At 49.0% G+C, this 24,980-nt stretch overlaps 1 protein-coding gene across 3 annotated transcripts in view; it reads left to right on the top strand.

Moving 5' to 3' along the window:
• Positions 1-24,980, top strand: part of LOC137619697 (tRNA (uracil-5-)-methyltransferase homolog A-like) — a 70,839-nt gene that overhangs the window by 31,881 nt on the left and 13,978 nt on the right. For all 3 annotated transcript variants that reach the window (XM_068349974.1, XM_068349973.1, XM_068349975.1), the window contains one exon: positions 24,064-24,308. The gene's annotated coding sequence lies outside the window, so the exon portion shown is untranslated. The remainder of the gene's footprint in view (positions 1-24,063; positions 24,309-24,980) is intronic.

Here is a 24,980-nt window from a genome sequence, read left to right as displayed (position 1 = left end):
CTCTCGATCCTTTGTGCGCTTTTAGTTTCCACGTGTTCCCAGCGTGGGGACTTGTGTTTTTTCGCAGTGTGCTTCCCAAGTGTTCCTGTGCGTTCACTTTTCAACCGTGTCCTTACCCGGTGTTTAATTCATTTCCTTAGTGCTTGTGTCGTGCGTTGTGTGCGTTATGGAACAGTATTCCTTGATTTTCTTCAAGGAATTAATAGCTGAAAGGACCAATTTTTACATAAATCATTCTTCCTCCCCTTATCCTCGGTGTTAGCCAAGTAGGGGCAGCTTATGTTCCCCTTCAACCACGTGTCAGGACTACTGGTCCTGAACGTAGTGCAGTGAGTGCACTTCGGCACCAAAAGGAAGAATACATCCAAGAGGCTCATAGGAAGACGAGCCTCTCCTCGCCAACTTAATTCCCGATGCCTCGTCGAATAGAGATTCTTATACAGCCATCTTCCCCTACCCAGAGTAGGGGACGAGGTAAGTCAGTTGCGGGGAAGTGCCCATTGCTCTTCCCCAAGAGTTTGAGTGGGTGCGGTATAGCACCAAGAAGAAGTAGGCGACGAAGGGTTCGCCTACGAAGACTAGCGCCGGGCGTCCCGTCTGACAGAGCTTCCCTACCACCCTCCCCTACCCAGAGTAGGAGACGAGGTTGGTTTATTGTGAAGAAGATAACTCTTAAGAAGTGGTTCGAGGTAAGTACTACTTTCGAGAGTGTGTAGGGAGACGGAGTCCTGGTGCAAGCAGGCCACGTCTCCTCTGATGACCCCATGTGGGGGAAGATGTCCCTAATTCTTCTCCAGTCTCTTAGCATATTTTTCAGTCTCTTCTGCAGCCGAGGGCCTCGCCGAGAATGAGCCTCCCAGGTCTGTATTGCAGCGTTCCCCGGACCGACAACCCAGGGTTTTTTCTCACCACGAAGGCCATCCTCCAGACACAGATATAACCCTCGCAGGGAGAAATGTGAGAAGGCCTCTTCAGGCAGGTGTAAGACCGCGAAGCTTCCGGTTCACCCCGCCAACGGGTGTAACCGAGCTTCTTTACGGGCAGCCTGGCCGAATCAGCACAGCTGGTTCGGCCCTCGGACTTAAAAGGAACGGTTCCCTCCGTCGGGTCAGCCCACGGGGATCCGCGTCCCCCAGCCCGCCCGCAGGTGTAACCGGGCTTCTTTACGGGCAGCCTGGCCGAATCAGCACAGCTGGTTCGGCCCTCGGACTTAAAAGGAACGGTTCCCTCCGTCGGGTCAGCCCACGAGGATCCGCGTCCGCGTCCCCTGGAGAGAATACATGAACAGTAGTCCTCGACGGTACGGCATTGCCGGTTCTGACCCCGAACCTGGTGCGGAGCTCCCCGCCGGGGAAAACCGGTACCACCGCAAGGGAGTGCCTGGTATTCCAGAACTGAAGCGCCCGGGGAGTGCCCGGTGACCCGGCGCCTCGAGATCAAGCGGTAGGAAGGACTCTGCAGGTAAGCGTAAGTCCCCGAAGCCTCCGGTTAACCCCGCCCAGGGGGGAAACGCGCTTCTGGTCGGACGGCCTGGCCGAACCAGCCCGGCTGGTGCGGCCTTCGGGTCAGAAGGAACGGTTCCCGCTGTCGGGTCAGCCCACGGGAACCGCATCCTCGGCACCCAGAGCCTTGGGCCGACGAGACTCCCCGCTGAACCAGCGTTGCTTGCGCTAACCCAGGCCCCTGATGCGGACGTCCCCGCAGATGAAATCCAGTACCTCGGCAGAACGGCGCCCCTGGCCCCAAAGAGCTAGACGTCCAGTCGGCGTGCCCGGTAACCCAGCTCCCCGGCCCCAAGCCGGGTCCTCGGCTGACGGAGAGGAGCGCTCCCTGACGGAGGACTCCGTCTATAGGAGAGTGGTTAGCCTTTGCAGAAGACACCACAAGTACCGGAACCTGCAACTACGGATGTAGTTTCCTGGAAGTCAAGCCTTTTTGAGGATCATGCAGACTCCTTATAACCTAAGACGTCCCTAGCACTTCCTCTACCCGAGGTCTAGTCCTAGAGCAGGATTATGTCGGCAAGGTAGTGGCCAGCACTGCCGGGGTCCCCCAACCTTTAAGGGGGGGTCAGCAGGACATCCTTAGTCAAGGCGTTTCAGACAGTAGAGCCTCTTCAGCCCCAGTCTGGTTCTCGCCAGCAGGAGCCTCCATGATGGAGAAAATGTCGAGGGACTTAGTAAACGTCCCCTCTAGGCTGGACTGGTGGGCTTACTCTTTGGGAGGTGTACAAGCCTCCTTTGACCCCGAGGACCCTGTCCAGCAAGGCCTTCAACCCTTAGGTTATTGACATATCAGTCTCTCACACTAACAGCTAACTGGGTGTTCTGGAAACGAGACACTGTTCTGGCGAAGGTGTCTTGGAAGGCACCAGACAGGGAGACGCGAGCCATTTGCAGCTTTCCCTTGTGGGGAGAGTCTCTGTTTCCTCGGAAGAAACTAGAAGTCATAATGGAGAAGGTCTTGAATAGAAGGAGACTAACGTCCCCAGACCTACGACTCCTAGGAGACCGCCCTATAAGAGGTCCGTCTCAGATAGTGCCGCGACACCCCAAGCATCTACCAGCACTACGAGGAGAGAAGCCCCCCTCTTCCTCCTGGTCCGCAACGCCTCAGCCCCTCCGCAGGGGAGCTCCAGCGCCCTCTAGCTCCTTCAGGTCGGGTTACCCCGCCTCTAGGGGAGACAGATCAGGCCGCCCCTCTAGAAGAAGATAAGACTGGGAGGCCCCCTATCCCCACCCAACCCTCGGGTTGGAGGATGACTCAGACGTCATTGGCAAGCATGGAGGACTCAAGGAGCAGAACCTTGGACAATGTCCGTACTAAAGAAGGGCTACAGACTTCCATTCCTAACGGAACCACCCCCGCTTTTTCCGGCCAACCGGATAGAATGGCTAGATCCCAAAGACCCGTTAAAGAGGACCGCCCTTCAAGAGGGGGTGTCGTCCATGCTAGAGAAGGGTACCATGGAAGAAGTTCTTCTCCCAGGACCAGGTTTCTACAGTCGCCTATTCCTGGTGGAGAAAGCGACCGGGGGGTGGAGACCGGTTATAGATCTGTCAGCTCTCAACAGGTTCGTCAAGAAGACGGACTTCAAAATGGACACTCAGAATTCAGTCCTGCTGTCCTGGAGGGAGAAAGATTATATGATGACCATCGACCCCAAGGACGCATACTTTCAGATTCCGGTCCACACCTCGGGTCGGAAGTTCCTCCGGGTGAAATAGGGGTCCCAGATCCTGCAATTCAGGACCTTTTTCCTTGGTCTGTCGAAAGCGCCCCAAGTGTTCACGAGAGTCTCCACGGCTGTCGCAGTGGGGGCTCACGAACGAGGCATCCGCCTTATCAGATACCTGGACGACTGGTGGCTTCTTTCCGCCTCAATGGTCCTCTTGGAGGGACAAGGGAGAAGTCTCCTCCAGTTTTGCAAGGATCTGGGGAGCGTAATCAACCCGAAGTAGTCAATCTATCCCCATCCACTGGAATGAACTACTTGGGAATGACATTAGACATCATTCGGGGAAAATTTTCCCTTCGGAGGATAAGATAAGAACCTCAGGCACATTAGTCAGCCGTTCCTGTCGGAACACCCCAGGAGGGCGAAAGACTGGCAGAGGCTGATAGGTCACCTGGTCTCATTGGAGAACCTAGTTCCCCAAGGGAGGGTAAGACTCAGATCCATCCAATGGAATCTCAGGAACCTCTGGTGACAGACGGATTCGCAGCAGGTGCTAATTCCAGTCCTTCCAGACACGAGCCACTCCCTAGAATGGTGGCATTGCCAGTCGAACTCACTCAAGGGGACGACCTTCGGGACCGGCCCTCCCGAGTTACTACTGTTCACAGGCGCCTCCAACCAGGGATGGAGAGCCCTTCCCCTCGATGAAACGGCACGAGAGACCTGGTTGGAAGGGGAGAGGCAACTCCACACAATGTCCTGGAGTTGGAAGCAGTCCCGAAGGCGTGCCTGCACTTCGCAAGTCTACTAAAGGGGAACACCGTGGCGTGGATGTGCGACAACGCCACGGTAGTGGCATACATAAAGAAGCGGGGGACTTATAATCGAAGGAGTTGTGCGATCTCACCATAGAGAGTCTAGATTGAGCGGAAGAAAATCAAGGGGTGATGTTAGCAAGGTTCATTCCCGGGAGGAAAAACGTTCTGGCCGACGGCCTCAGCAGAATGGGCCACATAGTAGGGACAGAATGGTCCCTTCTCCCAGGAATAGCCAAGCTCATCATTCAACGCTGGGGTTCCCCGGTGGTTGACCTCTTTGCAACAACCTCAACGCCCAACTCCCAGTCTATGGCTCCCCTGTTCCAGACCTGAAAGCATCCTTAGAAAAGACTTTTCAGCACAAGTGGGACAATCTGGATGTGTACGCCTTTCCCCCTTTTCACGTTGATAAGACAAGTGCTCAGCAGAGTAAAGACGGCCCGAAACCTAAAGATGACTTTGGTAGTGCCCTGGTAGCTGGAGAGAGAGAGTGGTTCGCAGATCTAAAAGACCTATCGAGTCAACCGCCGTGGCCTTTGTCCGCCAGGTCAAACCTTCTGCACCAGCCTCACTTTCTCAAGCTCCACGACAGGCCACTCTCCCTACGTCTTCACGACTGAAGACTAAAGAGCGGCTCCTGAAGAAAGAAGGATATTCTTCCTCCACGGCTAAGAGAATGTCTCTATTCCTGAGAAAGTCGTCAACCGCGGTCTACCAGACAAAATGGAACTCCGTCGCGAAGTGGTGCTCTGAGAGGCACATTAGACCTCTTAAGGCCTCTGTCCCAGACATAGCAGATTTTCTGGTGTTTCTCAGGGTCAAAGCAGAGATGACAGTCCCAGCCATATAAAGGGGTTCGGGCTGCCTTAGGCCAAGTCTTCCTCCTGAAGGGCATCGACCTGGGGGCCTCGAGACACATAGCAATGCTTGTCAAAAGCTTCGAGCAGTCTTGCCCCCCTCAGGCGGAAAAGGTGCCCCAGTGGGACTTAGGCAAGGTCCGGAAGATGATGTGTCGTTCCCCCTTTGAACCCTTGAAGGATATCGTGGACAAAGATCTCACCCTCAAGGCCATCTTCTTGCTGGCCTTGGCGTCCGATAAGAGAGTGGGAGAGATCCATGGTTTGTCATTCGACGTCTCTCACTCCGACCAGGTACCAAGAACCTCTTCGTTTCCACAGGTGTTAATAGGAAACAAGTTTCCAAAAACACCATTTCCTTCTGGCTGAGACAAGTCATCGCTAGAACCTATGAAGAGGATAGAATGGCAGTGCCAAGCACTCCCCGCCCCCATGACATCAGGGGTCTGAGCACCTCCTTGGCCTTTGAGAGAAACATGGCGGTGGGGCAGATCCTGCAGGCAGGCACTTGGTCGCACCAGTCGACCTTTACTGCCCACTACCTCAAGGATTATTCAAGAAAATCCTTAGACGGGTTCTCCATTGGGACAGTCATTGCCGCCCTCCAAGCTGTGTAGCGGTAGGCCTGAAGCTGTCCCCAACGGTGAACAAATTCTTCGCGACTACATCAGGAGAAAATCGCCAGAAGAAATTTTAAGAGGTGAATCTTAGATAATAGCGTAAGGTTCCGCAGTTACCCTCACTCCGCACTCTGATAGGCCCCGCATTCCATAGCCCTCTAGGCACTATGTGCCGAGTCAAGTGTCAGAATAGCACTCCCGCCTCCTAAAGTATAAGTCTCCAAGAAAAGTAGTTCTCGGTAAGTATTCGTGTTGGAACAAATCAAAAATTTTAAATAATTTTTATTTTTCCTAACATACTTACCGAGAACTACTTTTCGGGTAATGGCCCTCCCTTCCGTCCCCGAGTGCCATCCTTCCATTGCCAAGTTGGGCTAAGCGACGAACTTAATGAGGACGCTGACCCAGAGAAGCAGTGACCTGCCCTAATCCTGCCCTCAGGGCGCATTCTCTGGCGGCGGGGGTAAGCCTATGTAGAGCGGAGTAAGGGGGGTAACGGCGGGAAAAACCTTGGTCGAGAAAGAGAGATCACCAAGTGACTCCAAGAAAAGTAGTTCGCGGTAAGTATGTTAGGAAAAATAAAAATTATTTAAAATTTTTGATTTTTACTCCTATTCAGTACCAAAGTTCTTTGGCATTTCCCAGGAATGTAAATCTGCCAGTTGGTTACACGACTTCCTCCCTCTTAAGGATAAGTCTCCTATTAAAGAATGAGGGCTTGTATTTGTGTAGGAGCAAATCACAAATTTTTAGAATAAAAAGTATTTTTCCAAACTGCAATACATAGACCCGAGTCCTCTTAAGTTACAGATCCTGGCTCAACCACACTACAAGTCCTTGTCTTTAAAGTTCAAGTAGCTACTCATTGTGCTTGGGGAGGTGCTTTCCTGCAACCAGCAGGTAACTACTGATTCCTTGTTATAAATTCTAATAGCCGAGTTCCATGTACGTTGAAAACATACTTGTTAAAGGTCTCAGGTTTTTATATTTAAGAAAAAATACAAATTGTTAAAACAAATTATTTGGAAATTTCCAACCCTTAACCCCCAGGGGTTGTTTTTTTTTCAAGCACATTTTGCAGAATATTTTTTTTAAATTGCTCTAACAGCCTTAATTTTCATCATAGAGAGATTAGGTTGGTCTCATTCTCTTGGAAAATGCCTGAAGTTTCTCAAAAAATTATCAAAAATATGCAAAAAAAAATTTAAATAGCAGTTTGTTCCAACACGAATACTTACCTCGAACTACTTTCTTAGGAGTTACCTGTAATCTCCTCTCTACCGACCAGAGTTTTGTGTAGGGTACCCTCTATCCCGTTTTCTATGGAGGCCTACCTCGGCATTAAAGAATGTGCCCCGAGGGTAGGCTTATCGCTAGGTCGATGTCCGCCCGGGTCAACATCTCCAGTAAGTTCTCTGGTCGCGACGTGTCAACACGTCGCTCTCGTTCTCTATCGATCCTTTGTGTGCGTTCTGTGTGTCCCACGTGTTCCCCGCGTGGTAACTTGTGTTTCCTGTGTACTGTTCCCGGGTGTTCCTGTGTGTTCACCTTCCACCCTTGTGCTTACCCAGTGTATTCCTTGATTCCCTACGTGCCTGTGTCTTGCGTTTGTGCATTATGGAGCAAATCCGCCGTTGTCCGGGGCCTAGAGCCGGTAAATCGTGTGGAGCGTTCCTCTCCAAGCCTGAAGTGGACCCTCACTCCCTTTGCTCCTCCTGTAGGGGAAGGGTTTGTTCGTCATCAGATACGTGCCCCGAGTGTGTAGGTTGGAGTGATATCCAGTGGGTACATTACGGAACTATAAAGAGGAAATCGTCGAAACGTTCCCCCAGGAAAGCTAGCGATCTTCCCCAAGAGTCTAGTGAAGGTGCAGTGGGGGTTGCGGGTCCATCTAGGGCTAATGAAGAGCCCAGCAGTGCGTCCGGAGAATCGGCCCTTGTGCTCGGGGGCACATGTCCTCCGATGACCCCTTGTGGGGTAGTAACGTTGTGTCGGTGTCTTCACCCCCTTCGTGGGCCTGTGTTTCAGGGTCTTCGGTAGGCGCCGACAACCAGGGTAAGTTAGGTTCTACGGGGAGTGATGCCTTTGGTTGGAAGCTTCCGAAGACACCAGGTAGGTCCCCTTTGCGAATGGAAGAGGGCCTGGATCCCTGGGTTCCTAGCGTTAGGCGTCAATCATCGTTCCCTACCCCTCTCACGGAAGTCCCCGAAGAATTCCTTCAGCCTTCTACCTCAGGCACTCAACGAGTCATGAAGTCCCCCGCTGTCCCCGCTCCCGCCCGCCGTACGGTAAGTGCAGTGTCGTCGGGCTCTTCAGAGGAGTATTACTCGTCGGGGGAAGACGCCAGGAGAAAACATCGCCGTCGGAGAGAGCGGTCCAGGAGCAGGCGTTCCCGTTCAAGGTCGCGCTCCAGATACAGCAGGAAACGCTCCCGCTCTCCAAGACGAAAGTACAGAAGGAGTAGGTCACCGGATGGCGATTGGGTCTTCGTACCCCGTGAGACAGGGGCACGTTGTTCCCCGGACCGCCGGTCCAAGGAGTTCTCGCCAAGGATATCTTCCTCCAAACACGGTTTTGACCCTCGCAAGCTAGTTCGCGAGAAGGACTCTACAGGCAGGCATAAGACCTCGAAGCCTCCGGTTCACCCCGCCCAGCGGGGGGAACCGCGTTTCCTTTCGGGCAGCCTGGCCGAACCAGCCCAGCTGGTGCGGCCTTCGGGTCAGAAGGAACGGTTCCCGCTGTCGGGTCAGCCCACGGGAACCTCGTCCTCGTCCCCCAGAGACCTTGAGCGGACGAGAGTCCTCGCTGAGTTGACGATGCCTGCGTTAACCCCTGCCCCTGGTGCGGACGCCTCCGCCAAAGAAGTCCAGTACAGTACCTTGGTAGGGCGGCGCCCCTGGCTCCAAGAACAAGACGTCCGGTGGGTATGCCCGGTGACCCGGCTCCCCAGTCTCAAGCCGAGACCTCGGCTGACGGTAGGGAGGGTTCCCCAACGGAGGACTCGGCCTATAGAAGGGTGATTGGCCTTATCAGGAGGCACCATAAAATTGAAGGACCTGCAGCTACTGACGAAGACTACTGGAGGTCCAGCCTTATACGACTAATGCAGGCCCCTACCCAACCTAAGACCTCTCTAGCTCTTCTTCTAGCCCGAGATCTTGTCCTAGGGCAAGAATATGTAGACAAAGTGGTGGCTAGTAATGCCGAGTCCCCCAAAACTCAGAGTTCTTCAAAATTACTCCAGGGTCTCAAGACTCAGGGCAAGGTATATGTACCGGAAGGGCGTCGTCCAGGCCCCTGTAAAGTAGAACCTTCCCTTGACATCCTGAGTCAGGGCGTCTCGGAGGATATAGCCTCTTCGGCCCCAGTTTGTTTTTCTCCATCGGAGGCCTCCATGATGGAAGAAATGTTGAGGGACCTGGTGCACGTCTCCTCTTGGCTGGACTGGACTGCTTCCACCTTAGTAGGTGTGCAAGCCTCGTTCGACCCCGCGGACCCGGAACAGCAGAACCTCCTGAGGGAACTTATTACCTCCGGGGGTAAAACCTTAAAGTTCTTGATGTACCAGTCTCTCGCCTTGACAGCGAATTGGGTACTCCGCAAGAGAGACACCATCCTGGCTAAGGTGTCCTGGAAGGTCCCAGACAGGGAAGCTCAGGCCATGAGGAGCCTGCCCTTGTGGGGTGACTCCTTGTTCCCCTTAAAAGGATTCGAGACCATTATGGAGAAGGTCTCGAAGAGGAAAGATTTGAACACCCCCAGGCCTACGCCTACAAGGAGACCGCCCTACAAGAGGTCCGTCTCAGACAGTGCTGCGACGGCTCAGGCCTCTCCCAGCACGACGAGGAGAGAGGCTCCTTCTTCCTCCTGGTCCTCAGCGCCTCAGCCCCCCCCCCCGTAGGGGGGCTCCAGCATCTTCAACCTCCTTTAGAACAGGTTATTCTGCCTCTAGGAGAGGCCGTTCAGGCCGCTCCTCCAGAAGGAGATAGAGTGAGAGGCCCCCTATCCCCGCCCAAGCCTCGGGTTGGGGGATGCCTCAGACTACATTGGCAAGCATGGAAGGCTCACGGAGCAGAGCCTTGGACAGTGTCCGTACTGAAGGAGGGCTACAGACTACCGTTCTTAGCAGAACCACCCCCTCTAATCCCGCCCAGCCGGGCGGAATGGCTGGCTCCCAAGGACCCGTTGAAGAAGACCGCCCTTGAAGAGGAAGTGTCCTCCATGTTGGAGAAGGGCGCCATGGAAGAAATTCTTCACCCAGGCCCGGGTTTCTACAGTCGCCTGTTCCTGGTAGAAAAGGCGACGGGGGGGTGGAGGCCGGTTATAGATCTGTCGGCTCTTAACAAGTTCATCAAGAAGATAGATTTCAAAATGGACACTCCGAAGTCAGTCCTACTGTCCTTGAGGGAGAAAGATTACATGATGACCATAGATCTCAAGGACGCCTACTTCCAAATTCCGGTCCACCCCTCGAGTCGAAAGTTTCTCCGGGTGAAATGGGGTTCCTAGATCCTGCAATTCAAGACCCTTTGCTTCAGATTGTCAACAGCGCCCCAGGTGTTCACGAGAGTCTTCACGACTGTCTCAGTGTGGGCTCACGAACGAGGCATTCGCCTCATCCGATACCTGGACGACAGGTTGCTTCTTTCCTCCTCGAAGGACCTCGTGGAGGAACAAGGGATGAAACTCCTCCAGTTTTGCAAGGATCTGGGCATCGTGATCAACCCGGAAAAATCAAACCTACAGTGAACCCTCGCTACTTCGCGGTTCGACCATCGCGGATTTTTTCCATAACCCATATATATACAGTAATATATATATATATATGTATGCATGTATTTATGTATATATGTAGGTATGTATATGTGTATACATATAAATATATATATATATACACACACACACATATATATATATATATATATATATATATATATATATATACATATATATATATATATATATATATATATATATATATATATATATATATATATATATATATATATATATATATATATATATATATATATATACAGTATATATATATATCTATATATCTAAAGTAGGAAGATGTGATGTAGTTCTAAGGGAAAAGTATGGGAAATATGTCTGGGTAATAAGCAAAGCTCTACCTCCAGTTTGTTTCTACATTATGATCAGAGATAAATGTAAACAAAACATTGGTTGCCATTTTTTATCGTGCTTTTTAGCATGTTTAGGAAATGCATGATATAAAATCACCTTTAATATTTGTGCCTGTTTTAGTTTAGGGTACTGTAGTACATGCATTAAGTGTTCTGTACATTAAAGGGTAGTTTGTTAACAGTACTACGTACAAGGGAAGGTTTTAAAAGTCTGAATATACATGTTGAATAAATAGGTAAATATGGTGTCACTACTTCGCGGATTTTCACCTATCGCGGCCGCGACTGGAACCTATCTACCGCGATAAACGAGGGTTCACTGTATCACCATCCACCAGAATGACATACTTGGGAATGACTCTAGATACCATTCTGGGAAAAGCCTTCCCTTCAGAAGACAGAATAAACAACCTCATGGAAATCATTCGCCCGTTCCTATCGGGGCGCCCCAGGAGAGCAAAAGACTGATAGGGCACCTGGTGTCGTTGGAGAAACTGGTTCCCCAGGGGAGAGTAAGACTCAGAGCCGTGCAATGGAACCTGAAGAACCTCTGGTGCCAACTGGACTCGCAACAAGTGCTAATCCCAGTTCTACCAAACACGAGGCCCTCCCTGGAATGGTGGCATTGCCGGTCGAACTCACTCAAGGGGATGCCCTTTGCGAACGACCCCCCCGAGTTACTACTGTTCACAGACGCCTCCAACCAAGGATGGGGAGCCCATCTCCTCGACGAGACAGCGCGAGGAACCTGGATGGACGGGGAAAAGGGACTCCACATCAATGTCCTGGAGTTGAAGGCAGTCCAGATGGCTTGCCTACACTTCGCAGATCTTCTAAGGGGAAACACCGTGGCGTTGATGTGCGACAACGCCACGGTAGTAGCATACATAAAGAAGCAAGGAGGCTTGAAGTCGAAGGAGTTGTGCGATCTCACCATAAAGATTCTAGATTGAGCGGAAGAGAACCAAGTGGTGTTGTTAGCAAGGTTTATTCCCGGGAAGAAAAACGTGCTGGCCGACGGTCTCAGCAGAGTGGGCCAAATAGTAGGGACAGAGTGGTCCCTCCTCCCAGAAGTAGCCAAGCTCATCATCCAACGTTGGGGTTCCCCGGTGATGGACCTCTTTGCAACCAAACTGAACGCCCAACTCCCCGTATATTGTTCTCCTGTACCAGATCCGAAGGCAGCCTTGGAAGACGCCTTTCAGCACAGGTGGGACAATCTAGACGTCACGCTTTTCCCCCTTTCACGTTGATAAGGCAGGTGCTCAACAGAGTAAGGACAGCCCGAAACTTAAAAATGACTTTGGTAGCGCCCTGGTGGCCGGAGAGAGAGCGGTTCGCGGACCTAAAAGACCTGGCGAGTCAACCTCCGTGGCCTCTACCCGACAGGTCAGACCTTCTACATCAACCTCATTTTCTCAGGCTCCACGACAACCCACAGTCCCTACGTCTTCACGCCTGGAGACTATCGAGCGATTCCTGAAGAAGGAAGGATATTCTTCATCCACTGCTAAGAGAATGTCGCTATACCTGAGAAAGTCTTCAGCTGCGGTCTACCAAGCTAAGTGGGCCTCCTTCACGAAGTGGTGCGCTGCGAGGCACATAAAGCCCCTCAATGCCTCTGTCCCGGACATAGCGGATTTTCTGGTATTTCTCAGAGACAAAATGGGAATGACAATCCCAGCCATAAAAGGGGTACGGGCCGCCTTAGGCCAAATCTTCCTCCTGAAGGGCATCGACCTGGGGGCCTCTAGGCACATAGCGATGCTTGTCAAGAGCTTCGATCAGTCCTGCCCCCCACAAGCGAGTAGGGTGCCCCAGTGGGATTTAGCTAAGGTCCTGAAGATGTTGTGTGGCCCCCCTTTGAATCTTTGAAAGATGTGGACATGGATCTCACTCTCAAGGCAGTCTTCTTGCTGGCCTTGGCGTCCGCTAAGAGAGTAGGTGAGATCCATGGGCTGTCATATGACGTCTCTCATTCGAAGGGATGGAAAGAAGTATCCTTCAAGTTCGTTCCTTCCTTTGTGGCGAAGACCCAGAACCCAGCGGTCTGGGATCCGAAGTTCGAAGGTTTCTCCATACCAGCCATCCCTAAGACGGGTAATTCGGAGGATTTGAAATTATGCCCTGTCCGGACCATTAGAAAATACATTGAAAGAACGGCTCATCTCCGGCCAAGCATCAAGAGCCTCTTCGTGTCCACGGGTGTTACTAAGAAGCAAGTATCCAAGAACACCATTTCCTTCGGGTTGAGACAAGTTATTGCCAGAGCCTACAAGGAAGAAGGCCTGGCCGTGCCAGGCGCCCCCAGACCTCGTGACATCAGAGGCCTGAGCACGTCCTTAGCCTTTGAGAAAAACATGGCAGTGGGTCAGATCCTTCGGGCAGGTACTTGGTCGAACCAGTCGACCTTTACTGCCCATTACCTCAAGGACTACTCGAGGAAGTCCTTAGACGGGTTCTCCATTGGAACAGTCATATCCGCCCTCCAAGTGGTTTAACGGTAAAAGCCCCAGGCTCAATCACGGATAGCAACCGGGAGACACAGGTGCGTTTCCTTTCATCCTACCCAGTTGCTCCCTATCCTCATTGGAGATTACCAACTTGTACCATTGGATAACATGTTCTTCACGACTACGTTACTGGATGCAACATCAGAAGAAGTTTTTCAAAGGGTGAGTACTTAGACACTAATGTGAGCTCTTTGTGTAGTTACCCTCTCGTCCGTTTTCTAGTATGTACCGTTATACCTAGGCTTCTTGGCCTCCGCTTACTGGGTCTGTAGGTCAGAATAGCACTCCCGCCTCCTAAAGTGTAAGTCTCCTAAGAAAGTAGTTCGAGGTAAGTATTCGTGTTGGAACAAATCAAAAATTTTAAGTAATTTTTATTTTTCCTAACTTACTTACCGAGAACTACTTTCGGGTAATGGCCCTCCCTTCCTTCCCCGAGTGCCTCTCTTCCCTTGCAAGTATTGTGCTACTTCAATAGAACTTACTGAAGATTTCGACCCAAGCGGACATCGACATAGCGATAAGCCTACCCTCAGGCCACATTCTTTAATGCCGAGGTAGGCCTCCATAGAAAACGGGATTGAGGGTACCCTACACAAAACTCTGGTCGGTAGAGAGGAGATTACAGGTAACTCCTAAGAAAGTAGTTCTTGGTAAGTATGTTAGGAAAAATAAAAATTACTTAAAATTTTTGATATTTCAATAATAGTAACATTAAATTAATTCTTTCATATATAAATTATAAAAACTTAAAAAAAAAGAGAAAGAAAAATAAGACAGAATAGTGTGTCCGAGTGTACCCTCACGCAAGAGAACTCTCCCCCAAAACGGTGGAAGACCATGGTACATGGGGCTATGACACTACCCAAGATATGGTCTTTGAGTCAAGAACTTGAATAATGTTATCATGTTACCTTTAATACTTTAAGCTGGCCAAGGGTGAAAGCTCATGCTCGCTTCCTTGAAGCTAGACTTCTATGAAGTGTTAGGATCAGACTGCTTTCCTTTTGTGTGTATTTGCCATCCCTTCATGGTTTTCTGAAGTGCACATGTGAGTATCTCTCATCTCAGTGAGTGCTGTTGATTCAATGTTTTTACTCTTGCTTATTGGAAGCCAATTGCTTCGCATTCTGAGTCTGGTGTTCAACTTGCTTTTAGCAATTTATTATGGTGATTAAATCAATTTACCAATTTGAGAGGTTTGCTTAACAAGCTGCCTCTCAGCGGCCTCAGCACAAAACTTAGGGGGAAACTAGCATTTCACTTGAGAGATATGCTTTAGCCAGGATCTTCCTCTAAACCCACGAACTCTCCGGGATTGTTTGGCAGATGCTGTCGCAAGTGCTAGCTGTTGTCCTGACCAGGTAGCTCAAAGAGACATGCGTTCTGACACCAAAGCGCTTTAGCTCTTTGGAGCTCCGCAGAGATCTTGGCAACAGCTAGTACTCAGCACTCAAATTGTCTGTGCCGATCAGCTAACCTTGCTTGAGAGCTGAGCATCATAAGCTAGCACTCGGGTCAATCCCCATTTCTCATGCGCTCCGTTGCACAACTAAGCTTGCTCTACTGGTTGTAAAATGCACGAGCCAGGCTCGCTTACCTGTGGCTGCACTCCCAGTGCCCCACGTCTCCCGCTTGCCGGCTTCACCTAGGTGGGCGGTACATCTCTTGCTTGCCCACAGTCAATGAGCCTGCTTCACCTAACAGGTAGGTAGAGCCTGAACCAGGTTCATGCTTCTCTGGGGCTCGAACCCGAGTCAACCTGAAAGATATGCATAAAGCAATTGTTCTCTCAATGCACTCAGCGTACACTCGAGATAATTGCAGAGATTTTCCCGGCGTTCAACAGCGTGCGCTTAAGGCAATCGCTCGCCTCGCCTGAACTCTCCTGAGCTGGTGAATCTCTTTTCTAGACACTGAATGTGGATGAGGCAGTTAGAGATCTACAATAAGAGGTATTTTCCATCTGCTTAGGCACAGACATCACTCTAAAACCAAGATGGGCATGTTTTCTTATCGAGAAACCTTGGTGCCTGCGATAGATATGTATTGTATGCATCTATACATACTCTATCTGATGTTAACATATTAGGGAAGCATCCTTTTTCAATATTAATCTTACCCGATGATCATGTAGCTGCAACTCTGTTGCCCGACAGAAAAAACCTACGGTCGGGATACGCCAGCGATCGCTATACAGGTGGGGGTGTACAACAACAGCGCCATCTGTCGAGTAGGTACTCAGGTACTTCTTGTCAACAAGAATCAATTTTTCCTCTGTCGTGCCACCGGCAAGACCTACTTGATACGCTGTTGTTTCTGGAGTTGATTTCATGCTTTTTGGTGATGTATTCTCTCTAGATATTAGCTTTCGCTGTACAGGAGTTATTATCATTACCTTATCAAGCTTTTTTGATTAGTTTTGGATTATTTGTTGACGACTTAGATAGATTTTGGATTCCCCCCTTGGCTAATTCAAGATGTCTGACCATACTCAAGTCCCCAAGTACAGGCAGTGTAGCGCTAGGGACTGTTCTAGGCGTCTTCCGAAGGCCTCTATAGATCCTCACACCGTTTGTTCCAATTGTAGGGGTAAATCCTGTCAATTGGAAGATCGATGTGAGGAATGCGCTGGGCTTTCGGAATTCGATTTTAATGAATTCCTTAAGAATGCACGTAGGCTAGAGAAGGATAGGATCAGGAGGAGTTCGTCTCGCTCTTTTGATTTTTCCTCTCCCCATGCCCCTCAACCTATTCCTTCCCCTGTAGTGGTGACTCCCGACCCTTCTACTAGCTCTCAGCAACCCTCGATGGCGGACATGATGCGTGCCATTCAGGCTCTTGGTGACAGAGTGGAGTCATTAGCTAATGACCGCAATCAACTCTTGGCCGATGTCAAAGAGTTGAAGGAGAAAAGTGCAGTGGGAAGTGTAGTGAGTGCAAGTGCGGTGAAAAGTGTCAGTGTCAGTGTTACGCATGAGGGTGCATCTGTTCGTGCCAGTCGTCCTCCCAGTCCGGGACCTCTTGCAAGCTCCCAAGCCCAGGGGAGAAGCAATGTCGAAGGACCAAAGGGTTCGACAGGCCTTGATCAGCGTACAGATGTACCCTCAGTGGTTGCGGACGTATCTTGCAGAGATCGTCCCATCCACAAACAGACGAGTGAGCCCATTCATTCCTCGTCTGTGGAAGAAGTTTCTCGGCAGAAACGCTGGACCAAGGTCTCACGACCTCTCAAGCGCAGGGTCCCTTCCGAGCGAGTCCAACGGCCCAGGTGTAGCCACTGGGTCAGTTCGGACTCGCCGCAGTCTTCCGAAGACTGCACACCTCCCAAGAGAGGTAGAGTGGTTCCGCAGCAGGCAATCACTCCGTCTGTTGCCGCACCAACCACTGTAGACCCTAAGTGGTCTATGCTGCAGTCTATGCAGACTCAGCTAGCTTCATTCATGCAGGAGTATCGTGCTGAGAAGGTTGACACTGCACCTGTTAACCTACAACCTGCTACGGTTGTGCGCTCAGCAGACACTGCGGCTGCCTGCTCCCACACTCCGGCTGTGAGAGCTCCACCACCGATGCGCAGTCGACCCTGCCAGACGCATGTTGACGTTAGCCGACGTGCGGCACCCTCCGTTGACATGCGTGAGCTACCGCATCAGCAGTGGGAAGGTGCTGTCAAGCTGCCGTGTTTTGACGCAATGCGGCAGTCTCCACAACCCACGGCAGTCCCCACCACGCACCATCACTCCGCTTTTGTTGTTGCCAGCTCTCAGACTGACCAGCAGCGGCATGATGTTGGATCCAGTGCAGCTACGCATGCACCCGTGCTGCCGGATTCAGCCGTTCAGCTTTCTTCTCCTCCTTTGCCGCTTCCTCCTCAGCATTCGGATGAAGGAGTCTCTGATGACGACGAAGCTGCGCATTTGGACGATCAACACTCCGACATAGAGGAACCCAAGACTACGCCTCCCTCCTTAGACTTTAGGAAAGTCCTTGCCCTGTTTAGGGAGTTGTATCCGGACCAGTTTGTGTCTGCAACCCCGCGCTCACCTCCCTCTGAGTTCGCTTTAGGCATGCAGTCTGCAGCTCCTGCCTTTACGAAGCTCGTACTCGCGCGCTCATCCAAGAGAGCTTTAAGGGTACTGGGAGAGTGGTTGCAGTCCAAGAATCAACTTGGGAAGACATCCTTCATCTTTCCACCGACCAAGCTTGCTTCCAAATCTAGCGTCTGGTATGCCACGGGAGAAGATCCCGGCTTGGGAGTTCCTGCCTCTGCCCAGGGCGACTTCTCAAGTCTGGTAGACTCTCCCCGCAGACTGGCTATGAGACGCTCCAAGATTTGCTGGACCTTTTCGGACATGGACCATCTTTTGAAGGGAGTTTTTCGTGCTTTTGAGATCTTCAACTTCCTGGACTGGTGTTTGGGAGCGTTAAGCAGAAAGACCTCCCCTTCGGATAAGGACTCTGCCATGCTCATCATGTCATGCATGGACAAACCCATTCGGGATGGGTCTGGCGAGCTTGCGGCTTCGTACGTGTCTGGAGTTCTTAAGAAGCGAGATCACCTTTGCTCCTTCTTGTCGGCGGGGATCACACCATGTCAGAAGTCGGAGTTGATGTTTGCTCCGCTTTCCAAGTGTCTCTTTCCGGAAGAGCTGATCAAGGGGATTGCCGCCTCGTTGATCCAGAAGGATACCCATGACCTGGTGGCGTCATCCGCACGTAAAGTCACAGCTTTACCTTCCGTGCCTAGACCTAGGATGGACTCTCCAGCGTCTAGGTTCATTCCGCCCTTTCGTGGCAGAACCTCCAGCAGAGGAGGTACCCGTGCCGATAGTCAACGCGGCAAAAAGAAGAAGGGTTCCAAGTCCTCAAAAGGCAGAGTCTGACTGCCAACCTCTCCAGACAGCAGTGGGAGCCAGGCTCAAGAACTACTGGCAGGCCTGGGAGAACAGGGGTGCAGACGCACAGTCTGTGAAGTTGCTCAGAGAGGGGTACAGGATTCCATTCTTGCGCAAGCCCCTTCTAGCAACTACTCCCATCGACCTCTCTCCCAGGTACAGAGAGGAGGACAAGAGGCTAGCTTTACAGCAAGAGGTGTCTCTCTTGCTACAAAAGGGAGCGGTAGTCATAGTCCGGGACCATCAATCCCCGGGCTTCTACAACCGTCTCTTCTTAGTAGCAAAGAAGACAGGAGGGTGGAGACCGGTGCTGGACGTCAGTGCTCTAAATGCTTTTGTCACCAAGCAGACGTTCACCATGGAGACGACGAAGTCGGTGCTAGCATCGGTCAGGAAGGAAGACTGGATGGTCTCGTTGGACCTAAAGGACGCGTACTTCCACGTCCCCGTCCATCCAGACTCCCAACCTTTCCTAAGGTTCGTCTTTGGAAAGGTCGTTTACCAGTTCCAAGCCCTGTGCTTTGGCCTAAGCACGGCACCTCTAGTGTTTACCAAACTGATGAGGAATATTGCCAAATTCCTGCATTTGGCAGACATCAGAGCCTCCCTCTATTTGGACGACTGGCTTTTAAGAGCTCCGTCAAGTCGTCGCTGTCTGGAGAATCTCAAATGGACTATGGATCTGACCAAGGAATTGGGTCTCCTGGTCAATATAGAAAAGTCCCAACTCGTCCCATCCCAAACTATAGTCTATCTAGGTATGGAGATTCAGAGTCGGGCTTTTCCGTCGGCCCCCAGAATCAGTCAAGCCCAAGAATGCATCCAGAGCATGCTGAAAAGGAACCGATGTTCAGTCAGACAGTGGATGAGTCTAATAGGAACGCTTTCATCGCTGGACCAGTTCATCGCGTTAGGGAGGCTCCACCTCCGACCCCTTCAGTATCATCTAGCTGCTCACTGGAGAAAGGACATGACGCTAGAAGCGGTCTCAGTTCCTATATCCGAAGAGATGATGTCTGCACTGACTTGGTGGAAGAACAGCATTCTTCTCAAGGAAGGTCTACCACTGGCTGTTCAGACCCCCGACCACCTTCTCTTCTCGGACGCATCGGACACGGGCTGGGGTGCGACACTGGACGGTCGGGAATGCTCGGGCACGTGGAATCCGGATCAAAGAGCACTTCACATCAACTGCAAGGAGCTACTGGCAGTTCATCTGGCCTTGAGAAGCTTCAAGTCCCTCCTTCTAGGCAAGGTGGTGGAGGTGAACTCCGACAACACTACAGCCTTGGCGTACATCTCCAAGCAAGGAGGGACTCATTCGAGGAAGTTGTTCGAGATCGCAAGGGACCTCCTCACCTGGTCAAGAGATCGAAAGATATCGCTTGTAACGAGGTTCATTCAAGGCGACATGAATGTCATGGCAGACCGCCTCAGCCGGAAGGGTCAGGTCATCCCTACAGAGTGGACCCTTCACAAGAATGTTTGCAGCAGACTATGGGCCCTGTGGGGTCAGCCCACCATAGATCTGTTCGCTACCTCGATGACCAAGAGGCTCCCAAATTATTGCTCACCGATTCCGGACCCAGCAGCAGTTCACGTAGATGCCTTTCTTCTGGATTGGTCCCATCTAGACCTGTACGCGTTCCCCCCGTTCAAGATTGTCAACAAGGTACTGCAGAAGTTTGCCTCTCACGAAGGGACACGGTTGACGTTGGTTGCTCCCCTCTGGCCCGCGAGAGAATGGTTCACCGAGGTACTGCAATGGCTAGTAGACGTTCCCAGGACTCTTCCTCTAAGAGTGGACCTTCTGCGTCAGCCGCACGTAAAGAAGGTACACCCAAGCCTCCACGCTCTTCGTCTGACTGCCTTCAGACTATCGAAAGACTCTCAAGAGCTAGAGGCTTTTCGAAGGAGGCAGCCAGAGCGATTGCCAGAGCAAGGAGGACATCCACTCTCAAGGTCTACCAGTCAAAATGGGAAGTCTTCCGAAGCTGGTGCAAGGCGAATTCAGTTTCCTCAACCAGTACCTCTGTAACGCAGATAGCTGACTTCCTTTTACACCTAAGGAATGTAAGATCCCTATCAGCTCCTACGATCAAAGGTTACAGAAGCATGTTGGCAGCAGTCTTCCGCCACAGAGGCTTAGATCTTTCCACCAACAAAGATCTACAGGACCTCCTTAAGTCTTTTGAGACCTCAAAGGAGCGTCGGTTAGCCACACCAGGTTGGAACCTAGACGTGGTTTTAAGGTTCCTGATGTCAGCAAGGTTCGAACCACTTCAATCAGCCTCTTTTAAAGATCTCACTTTGAAGACTCTTTTCCTCGTTTGCTTAGCAACAGCTAAAAGAGTCAGTGAGATACACGCCTTCAGCAGGAACATAGGTTTTACATCTGAAACGGCTACATGTTCCTTACAGCTTGGTTTTTTAGCTAAAAACGAGCTCCCTTCTCGTCCTTGGCCCAAATCGTTCGAGATTCCAAGCCTGTCCAGTTTGGTTGGAAACGAACAAGAGAGAGTACTATGCCCAGTAAGAGCTCTTAAGTACTATTTAAGACGTACAAAGCCATTACGAGGACAATCAGAAGCTTTATGGTGTTCTATTAAGAAACCTTCTTTACCGATGTCGAAGAACGCAGTTTCTTATTACATCAGACTTTTGATTAGAGAAGCCCATTCTCATCTGAATGAGGAAGACCATGCTTTGCTGAAGGTGAGGACACATGAAGTTAGAGCTGTCGCTACTTCAGTGGCCTTCAAACAGAACCGTTCTCTGCAGAGTGTAATGGATGCAACCTATTGGAGAAGCAAGTCAGTGTTCGCATCATTTTACCTTAAAGATGTCCAGTCTCTTTACGAGAACTGCTACACCCTGGGACCATTCGTAGCAGCGAGTGCAGTAGTAGGTGAGGGCTCAACCACTACATTCCCATAATCCCATAACCTTTTTTTTTTAATCTTTCTCTTGAAATGCTTTTTATTGTTGTTTTTGGGTTGTACGGAAGGCTAAGAAGCCTTTCGCATCCTGGTTGATTTGGCGGGTGGTCAAATTCTTTCTTGAGAAGCGCCTAGATTAGAGGTTGTGATGAGGTCCTTTAGTATGGGTTGCAGCCCTTCATACTTCAGCACCTAGGAGTCGCTCAGCATCCTAAGAGGATCGCGAGGCTCAGTAAGGAAGACGTACTTAAAAAGGCAGAGTAATGGTTCAAGTCGACTTCCTTACCAGGTACTTATTTATTTTATGTTTGTTATTTTGAATAACTGCTAAAATGAAATACGGGATACTTAGCTTCTAATGTTAACATGTATGCTGGTCTCCACCCACCCCCCTGGGTGTGAATCAGCTACATGATCATCGGGTAAGATTAATATTGAAAAATGTTATTTTCCTTAGTAAAATAAATTTTTGAATATACTTACCCGATGATCATGAATTTAAGGACCCTCCCTTCCTCCCCATAGAGACCCAGTGGACCGAGGAGAAAATTGGTTCTTGTTGACAAGAAGTACCTGAGTACCTACTCGACAGATGGCGCTGTTGTTGTACACCCCCACCTGTATAGCGATCGCTGGCGTATCCCGACCGTAGGTTTTTTCTGTCGGGCAACAGAGTTGCAGCTACATGATCATCGGGTAAGTATATTCAAAAATTTATTTTACTAAGGAAAATAACATTTTTGTTTATGGAAACAAATTCCTTCTAGATTCCAAGTTTCTCTTCATGACGAGAGAAAGGGTTATCAAAAGATGTGACATTTCCCTACTAATCCCTCTCTCTCTCTCTCTCCCGTAAGATTACACCTAGAAATCTCGGATATGCTTCTAAAGGATTCTCAAGAGTTATGGGACGACTTTACTCGGGGTGTCTAAATTAAGTAGTTTTTACTTTACTTTAAGGGCTGTTTTTCCGGTCCTATACAGCAGGGGAACCCTACTCTCTACAGGACCTCCACAGTCATTTTATCGAGTTCGTTTGAAAGCATTCAACATTTCACATCGTATATTGCTTGTTTACTATTAAATATTCACTATTGGAGCACGCGCAGAATAAGGAAGTCGTCAGTTTCCTCTTGAAAGCCTTAATATCTTCAGTCATTCGGATGTCTCGTGGGAACTTATTGTATAGTCTCAGGGCTGCATATTTAAATGCTGTAGAGCCTGCAATAGACATCTATCTCGGTTCCAATAGTTTGAAACCATCTGTAACTATTCTCGTGTCAACACGATTTGTTGGCTGGACTATATGTAGCAATTCTCTTAGATATTTTGGACGTCCGGTTCTGATAACTTGATTGGTTATTATACATATTTCAAACTCAATTCTCTCTTCAATAGGCAGCCAGTGTAAATCTATTGATACAGTAGTTAGGGGAATTACAAATTACTTTAGATTTTTAATATTTCTCCTTTTCGTGTTTGCATGATTATGATCGGGGATTTTACCCTGACAAAGAAAAACAAGAAATTAGGGATGCTTGTGCAAAGTATTTGCCTTCCTAGAGTAAAGAAACGCATGTAGACGTAAATCCTTCCTAGTACAGTGGTAATAAGTTTGCCAAGGATACGCATGGCAGCAGACCATGAGTTGTGAACGGTTTACACTTGCATTCAGTTTTTTAAAAGTTTTATGCATAGAGGCTTCATGTACGTGCAGTTAATCATAGATTTGAATTTTATCCACCGCAGTAAAGGAGTCTGTCAGCTGATGACGATCAAAAGAAAGAAACAGGACTGTTTTCTGGTTGAAACAAGTACTGTAGTCTTTAAAGACCAGTCAGAAAGAGTATCTAATAGGTACTTCTCCAGTCTTTTCTCTTCCATTGGGAGGGAGAGAGTTAGCCAAGGATGAAGAAAACAACAATTGTTTGAGCGCTTTTGTTTTTCCCTCAACAGTCCATGATTACGATCATCATGGCTGCACAGTATTTCTATGTTGCTTATCTCAAGCAAATGTTGGATCAACACCGCAATGTGAGCAGCTTTGGAACTTATCCTTGCAAATAGACATTGCAAACATTTATGGAATGGAACTTAGCTTTTTTCTACTGATTTATTTAGTAATTGATCGATGTTCAGTAGGTCTGTTTCTTTAGTTCCTTCTCCAATTAGAGCTACACTAGATGTTTTTTTCTACTGATTTATTTAGTAATTGATCGATGTTCAGTAGGTCTGTTTCTTTTGTTCCTTCTCTCATTAGAGCTATACTAGATGTACTACTAGGTTAGGCATGACATAAATAAACGATTGCACGTCGCAGTTGCTCAAGTAATTGTATGTGACGGATCTGGAAGAGCTTGGAGCTCTTCCTAGAGTTAAAGGCCCTGATCAAGTCATATAAATGGCCTTCTGACTGGAGGGTCTTGGCATCTTCAGTAGAAACACTGTCAGCTGAGTTGACACCGAAGCAGGATCTGTAAGTATCGTCAAAGGTATTACTGCCGTAATCTTCTTCAAAGGTCGACTCCTTTGTCACAGTCGGTATTACTGATATAGCTGGTCTGTTGTCAACCTTGGCCCGGCATCTCAATTTGGAAATGACCCTCGTCTTAGCAGCATCTGCTGGAACATCTTGCAGCCTACCTGGTCAGCCAAGAACTGATTTCTTAATGCACATGTAGGGGGGTCTATTAGTTGCCAGAACAGGTGGGGAGGCAAGGGGCGTGATTATTTCCTGGCAGTAACTACTGCCTTCTTTATAAATCTTGACTGCAAAGTTCATGCTCCTATCAAAGGACCCAAGTTTGTATAGTTAGGAATAATACAACTTGCTTTGAAAATTTTGATATTGATTTTCAAGTATTTTGTACCCGAGGTTAGAAAGGCAACAATGATTAATTAATATTAATTCAATATTGAGTAAAAGACTTGGATTGTAGCCATAGTGCATTATTGCTCACAGAATACTGTACTAATCTTTGATAAGCTTTGGATATTTGCCTCAGAGCAATGCTTACTATGCATGCAAGATACGTTTAGTGATAAGTCCTCAACGATATGAGTAGTTCTGATATTAAACTATTTTCCGTCGTATTTCAGGTCTCTATGAAGATGAAAGTGTTGCAGGATAAGTACGGCAAAAGTTCAAAGGCCATCGCTTTAAAATCAAGATGTAAAAGGAGAGGACAAAGGGGCAGATGGTAATCATACGGATGCCATAGTTACCATAGAAGATAATGGCATTGAGAAATCAGCTGGATGCACGGCATGTAGTCTCGCCATAGATGTTGTTCAGTCGCAACGTTGAACGAATGTCAAGATACCACAACATCTCTCTAATAAAGGTAAGAAGTATTTGAATACCTATGAAAATTATAATCATAATTCTTTATGTTAAGGATATATAGGCTCTTGAGTTTCTCGAAAGTGATTGGTAATGATTGTGTTTTTCGGTATTTTGAAGGTCAGTGTAGGTTAGCTTATGTAGGAAATGTTTAAATCACGTCCTGCTTTTACAAACGTGTTAGATCCCGGCCAGCATATCCGTTAAACTGAGGGCCAACTGTATTTAGAATGTTACAGGTGTAGTTGCATTAGTTTATCAAACAGTTAACCCTTTTACCCCCGGGGTATTTGGAAATTTCCAACCCTTAACCCCCAGGGGGTTATTTTTTTCCCCAGCACATTTTGCAGTATATTTTCTTTAAATTGCTCTAACAGCCTTAATTTTTGTCATAGAGAGGTCAGGTTGGTCTCATTCTCTTGGAAAATGCCTGAATTTTCTCAAAAAATTATTAAAAAATATGAAAAACAAATTTTTATATCATTTTTTTGCAAGGACGTACCGGTACGTCCATGGGGGTAAAGGGATGGCTTTTGTGAAACGTACCAGTACGTCCTTTGGGGGTTAAAGGGTTAATTAGTGGTTGGATTTGCTCTGTTCATGATGTTCATGCCATTAAGTAATATAAAGCTATGTTAAGTAAAGAATCACCTTTTAGAGTATTTATTCTTAA

This window comes from Palaemon carinicauda, chromosome 26, assembly GCF_036898095.1.
Source record: "Palaemon carinicauda isolate YSFRI2023 chromosome 26, ASM3689809v2, whole genome shotgun sequence".
NCBI lineage: Eukaryota > Metazoa > Arthropoda > Malacostraca > Decapoda > Palaemonidae > Palaemon > Palaemon carinicauda.
This window is presented reverse-complemented; position numbering and strand designations above follow the sequence as displayed.